Genomic DNA, 6,708 nt, shown 5'->3' with positions numbered 1-6,708 from the left:
GCGGGACTCCACGGGGTTGACTGGGGTCCCACTATGGCAGACTCAGGCCGGCGGCTCAGCTCCTCCGGGGCCGCCGGTCCAGGCTGCTACTGCTACGAAGATCTCAGGCTGCCATAGGGCACATGCACACAGCGTCGCTGAGACTCACTTGAGCTTTGGTTGCACGATCACCGGGCACTCCTCACGAAGGTCTCTGGCTGCAAGAAGCACATGCACACAGCATTGATAAGATTCACTTTAACCCTTAGTGCACGATAACAAGGCAATCCTCACGAAGGTCTCAGGCCGCACAAAGCACAAGCACACAGCGTCGCTGAGACTCACTTGGACTCTGGGTGCAGGTTAACAAGGGAATCCTCACTAAGGTTTCAGGCTGCACAAAACACACCCACACAGCGTTGCTGAGACTCACATGGATTCCGGGTGTGCACAATAACAAGGCAATCCTCACGAAGGTCTCCGGCTGCACAAAGCACACGCACACAGCGTCACTGAGACTCACTTGAACTCCTGTGCACACGATAACAGGACAATCCTCACGAAGGGCTCAGGCTGCAAAAAGCACATGCACACAGTATTGATGATCCTCGCTTGGACTCCAGGTGCCCACGATCACAGGGCACTTCTTACGAGGGTCTCAGGTTGCAATAAGCACATGCACACAGTGTCGCTGAGACTCTCCTGGAAACTTTTGTGTTTTGAGTTTCCGCAACAGGGAGCCAGCTCACCTCGGGCCGTTGGGGATAAGATACTTCAGGACACAGCACAGCAAAGTCCTTTCAAGCAGGAGGACATAGCACACAGCAAAGTTCCTTTAGCCTCTCTGTGGTTAAAAGAGCAAACTGCAGGCCAGCCCCAGAACACACAGCAAGGGTCAGTCCTATCCTTCAGTCTCTTCAGTTGTTTCTTCCTTGGAAAAGGTTCCGTTCGTCCACGAAGTAGCTGCAGTCTTGTTCAATCTTGATCAATCCATTTCTCTAAAGTTCAGGAGCTTCAGCTCTCATAGTTTTACCCCTAAATGTCTTTGAAGTCTTTGTGTTCAGGGGGGCACTGACCCCTGTTCAAACCACACTGGGTGCCTCCCTGCAATGACACCATCTTCCTTTGATTAGTGGGGTTCTGGATTCTCAATCAATCAGCAGGAGATGGGACAATTGTTTTATAGCAGCAACCCATGCCTCTTCACCACTAGGGGCTACTCCTTACCCTACACTCCAGATGCAGGTCAGCCTGTTGCTGTCTCACCTCCTCCCCTGGGTCAAGACATTCCCAGAACCTATCGCTTTCAAATCCATACAGTCAATCCACAGCCAGGCAGAGACACACAGAAATGTTAGAGTACAAAAACACCGCCACTGCTAAAAGAGTGGCTTCTTAACACACAAAGCAAAAACCACCTTCATAAAAAGATGTGTTATTACATTGTGAGTTCAGGCACACTAAACTTCATCTCTCCATCTTAAGCCTTTGGGAAGATAGGCTGGAAAACATATTGCACAGCCTCACCATTCTATCCTATGGGCAAGATGGCCTTTCAACAGCAAAAACGTGAATGGAGATTATTTCACTGTCAGGACATGGTACACACCTTATTACATGTCCTACCTTTCACATGCACTGCACCCTGCCCAGGGGGTACCCTGGACCTACCATAGGGGTGTCTGATGTGCATAGAAAGGGAAGGGTAAGGTCTGGCGAGGGAGCGCACTTGTCAGAACAACATGGCAGTTTAACAAACTGGGCGCAGGCATAGCAATGGCAGGCCTGAGTTCACTCTTTAAGGCTACTTGTGTGGGTGGCATAATTAGTGCTTCAGGCCCACTAGTAGCATTTGCATTACCAGCCCTGGCACACTTAGTGCACTTTAGTAGGGACTTTAAAAGTAAGGGAAACATACCAATCATGGACAACCAATTACCATTATACTTTATACAGGGAGCACTTGCACTTTGACACTGATCAGCAGTGGCTAAGTGTCTAAAGCATCTAAGTTGGCAACACCATGTCAGAAAAATGTCTAGGGGGAAACAAAACGTTTTAGGGAACTTTAGCCAAAAAGAGCCAAGTCCAACACAACCCCCTCCCAGCCAAAAGCCAGGGTCGACCAATCAACTACCTTGATGGACTTTCCTGCGATAGAAGACAAAGTCAGGCCCGCTATCACAGGGAAACCCTCCTGTTCTACACTTTCCTGAACCCAGTGGAATCTCTTGGTCACTACTCCCTAGGCCAACTATGCCACTCCATGGGTACTTCCAGGCAGTTGGGAGGGCTCCAGGGGTTCACATTCAAGAACACCTTTGTACTATTGAAGCTAGCAAATTGACCACCTGCTTAGTAGTGCATTATCGAGAACAGAAACATCACCATAGAGACATCAAATGGTTTGTTCTGGAGAAAATGTGGGGGATCCTTGAAGCATTGAAAACAGACTGATCACTAAGGAGGCCCATTGGATTTACCAGGAAAGGGTGGACCGACAGGGCTTGAACTACGTTATTGAGTGGCACAAGGTAGTCACTTGTACATAGTCACACAAACTGACATTTAAGATGAGCATGTTCAGCGTGCCTGGGGCCTGGGGGTGTCAATCTTATATGTTCTTAGATCCCACAATGCGGATGTGGTGTTAGCTTAATCACTCACCATCCTATAGCATGGAGGGGGAGATGGGGCAATCAATGAGTGTGACCTGAGCCTTTGTGGTCGTGCATTTATTAAACCAATGTTAAGAAATGACCGACCCAATTGGGTCCTTGCAGTGCAAAATCGGTAGTATGATGTGGTTGGGTACAGAGTTTAAAGAACTGCCCTTTATAACTCTACAAATTTGAAATAAAATGTTTTAATCCCATTTAGACTTTGAAATATGGCCCCAGGTGTTGAATGCCATGTGTAGATTGCCGCAAATTTAATTCAAACGCTATTAAGCAATTCCCTTTACAATCTTACAAATTTAAAATGGTATGTCCTACTTTGTTTTTTAAATAGGGCCCCCGGGTGCAGATTGCCATAGTTTGCTGTAAATTTAATGGTGCGGCGCTTCACGTATTCAACAAAGCAGACGCTACCATTGCACCCCAACTAAGGAAGGTCATCAACATCTCCTTCGAAACAGCGACATTCCCGGAAAGCTGGAAACACGCCAAAATCAACGCCTTTCTCAAGAAGCCCAAGGCGTACCCCAAGGACCTCAAGAACTTCCGGCCCATCTCCCTGGACCCGTTCCCGGGGAAGGTCATCGAGAAAATCGTCAACATGCAACTGGCCCGCCACATGGAAGACAACAACATCTTGGACCCGTCCCAGTCCGAGTTCAGACGAAACCACAGCACCGAGACAGCCCTCATCGCCGCCACAGATGACATCAGGTGCCAACTAGACAACGGTGAAACATCAGCCCTCATCCTCCTGGACCTGTCAGCCGCCTTCAACACGGTCTGCCATTGCACTCTAAAGACACGCCTCCTAGAAGCCGGAATCCAAGAGAAGGCCCTTGACTGGACCACGTCCTTTCTCTCCAGCAGAACCCAGAGCGTCCGCCTCCCGCCCTTCCCATCGAGGCCACCGACATAATCTGCGGCGTCCCCCAGGGCTCATCCCTCAGCCCGACGCTGTTCAACGTCTACATGGCCCCCCTCGCACAAGTGGCCCGCCAACACAACGTCAATATCATCTCCTACGCTGACGACACCCAGCTCATACTCTCCCTCACCAAGGACCCGCACACCACCAAAACCAACCTCCACAAGGGAATGAAGGCCGTCGCCGACTGGATGAGGAACAGCCATCTGAAGCTGGACTCGGACATGACGGAGGTACTCATCCTCGGACCCACCCCCTCAGCCTGGGACGACTCCTGGTGGCTGACCACACTGGGAACAGCACCGACACCCACCGACCATGCGCGCAACCTAGGATTCATCCTCAACTCCTCCCTCTCCAAGTCTAAACAGGTCAACGCCGTCTCCTCCTCCTGCTACAACACTCTCCGCATGCTCCGCAGGATCTACAAGTGGATCCCGACCGAAACAAGAAGAACGGTGACACAGGCCCTCGTCAGCAGCAGACTGGACGACGGCAAAGCCCTCTACGCAGGAATCCCATCCAAACACCAAGGACGACTACAACGCATCCAAAACGCCTCCGCCTGACGGATCGTCAATGTCCCCCGCCGCAGCCACATTACCCGCCACCTGAAAATCCTACACTGGCTCCCCATCAACAAGAGGATCACCTTCAAGCTCCTCACCCATGCACACAAAGCACTTCACAATGCCGGGACAGCCTACCTGAACAACAGACTCAGCTTCTACACCCCCATCCAACAGCTCCGCTCCGCCATCGTCGCCCTCGCTGCTGTTCCCCGCATCCAATGAACAACCTCCGGTGGCAGATCCTTCTCCTACCTCACCGCCAAGACCTGGAACACCCTCCCTACCCACCTACGGCAGACCCAAGACCTACTTGCCTTCAGAAGATTCCTCAAGACCTGGCTCTTAGAGCAGTAGCATCACCCCCTCCCCTCAGCACCTTGTGACCCTCACGGGTAAGTAGCGTGCTTTACAAGTACTCTGATTGATTGATTGATTGATTTTGTGAATCAAACGCTATTTATCCATTGACAAAGTTGATATGATCGGCATATTGTAGGAATGGAGCTGACCTGAGGTTCCGCGCATCGGAAGGGCATTCCCAGCCTGCCCACGGCAGCGTTTTAAAACGTCACGTAGGAGAAGGCGAGGCAGCGGGGAGCGAATCTACCGAACGCTACGTGAGAGGTTCGGTAAGCGGTTGAATGGATGGCAGATCGGCTGTGGGCACATAGGGGTATGCCAGCAGGAGGCAATCCTTTACTCCCCCCGTGTTGCAGTTGAGGGACTGTCATGTGGAAATAGATTGATGCGGGTGACAGTCGTGTAGAATTCCCCAAAGCAGAGGGAAGTAATGGGCCACAGTAGGTTTAGCTAACTGTGCATACACTCGATGGGGCAGGTGCCATATATATTTTTAACTAGGAGAGAAATATGAGTGCAGTGAAGTGGAAGGTGCTAGTTAAATCCATTACGAGAGAGACATGGATTTTAATGGGTGTATGAAGGTGTATTTTTCCTGCAGGTTGACACCGCGCATTGAGGCCTGAATATTAGGAGATGTGGATGCGCACACGTTTTCTGAACTGGTGGTCATAGGTATACCAGAAGTTGGCAACCACCAGGTAATTAACAATGTCCAATGAGCAATTACAAATGTAGTGAACGGCTGTTCACAGAGCAATTACTGATGGGTGTCACTCTGTGTGTGTCTTTCTCTATTTTGTCTGTGTCTATGTTCCGCAGGTATTAATCTGTGAAGTCACAGTGTGGCGTGGACTGACCCCTTGCCCTGAAGAAGTTGCCAATAAGTAGTGTTAGGCAATGAAACATGTTGGCTTCATATAAATTAAAACAAAGTACGATAGTAGCCCTTTGTTTTTAATTTGAGCAGACACCCAGCAGTGAATAAAATTGCCCGTAGTGCTAGGGGTTGTCTAGCTCGTTCTTAGTGGGTTAGAACCATACAATTCATATAGGGAGCTCTAAATCAGGAGTCAGGTTTATTTGATTTTTCACCAATTTGGTTAGACACATTATCTGCACATTTATTGTTCAGTGGAAAGGTATCGATGATGATAAGTGGAACACACTGATGAGTACCTATCAGGAGTTCGCTGGCAGTTGTTTCCGTGAGGCACCTTCCCACTTTTCACACACTTTTTGACACACTTTTCATGAAGAATGGGTGTTAAGAACCGGTGGTGGAGTCATAGACACAGGCAGGATTGTTGTTTTTAGAAAGGAGATAGGTACACCCTGTAAGTATAGCAGAAGTATCACGTGTACTATAAGTATCCTCACCAGGAAGGGGGGCAGGTGATGTTCAGGATACTCTATCTATCAGTTACAGAGCAGGTTTTTTGTTATGAATAATTGTGAGTGGAGGACAACCTGCGTCTTTTCCCTCTTAGCTTCTGTTTTTAATGGGTAGAAGTGGGTTTACCCTGGTCACACCTAGGGGGCCTAGCTCTACTGGCTGGACATGGTCCCATGGGTTTTCCCATGGGGGGCACCTTCCTCCCCTAAGATTCCATTTATATTTCTGTGCCTGTCATTTAGGAATGCAAAAAGAACAAATGATGAACAGAATGCAAAACAATTTCATACATTCAACCCAGTACAGAGATCTGGGCCTAAATCCATTGTCTGCTTGCTCACCATGCTATTCCAGTTTGGACCCAGCCATAAGCAAATCATTGTTGACCCTGCGCCCAATAATAATAATAATAATAATAATATGAGCATTTATAAAGCGCATGGTTACACCAACTGGTGTGTCCCCGCGCTATGATGAGAGGCCGAAAACACGAGAGCCCCACTACAGCCGCACCTGAGCAATTCAAAGGACCCTACAAGCGCTGAAAGAGATGAGTTTTCAGAGCTTTCCTAAACTTAGTCTCGGAGACCTCTAGCCTAAGGCTCAAAGGAAGTTTGTTCCAGTTCTGCGGAGCCAGACAACGAAATGATCGGCCCCCCAAGCCTAGCCTTCCGCACCCTGGGAACAAGTAGCAGGCCCGTCCCACAGGATCTAAGTAGTCTTGTGGGGGCATAGCGGGTGATCAGGTCAGCCAAGTATATGGGACCCCTGCCCTGGGAAATGCAATGACACATA

This window comes from Lissotriton helveticus, chromosome 7 (assembly GCF_964261635.1).
Source record: "Lissotriton helveticus chromosome 7, aLisHel1.1, whole genome shotgun sequence".
Taxonomy (NCBI): domain Eukaryota; kingdom Metazoa; phylum Chordata; class Amphibia; order Caudata; family Salamandridae; genus Lissotriton; species Lissotriton helveticus.
This window is presented reverse-complemented; position numbering follows the sequence as displayed.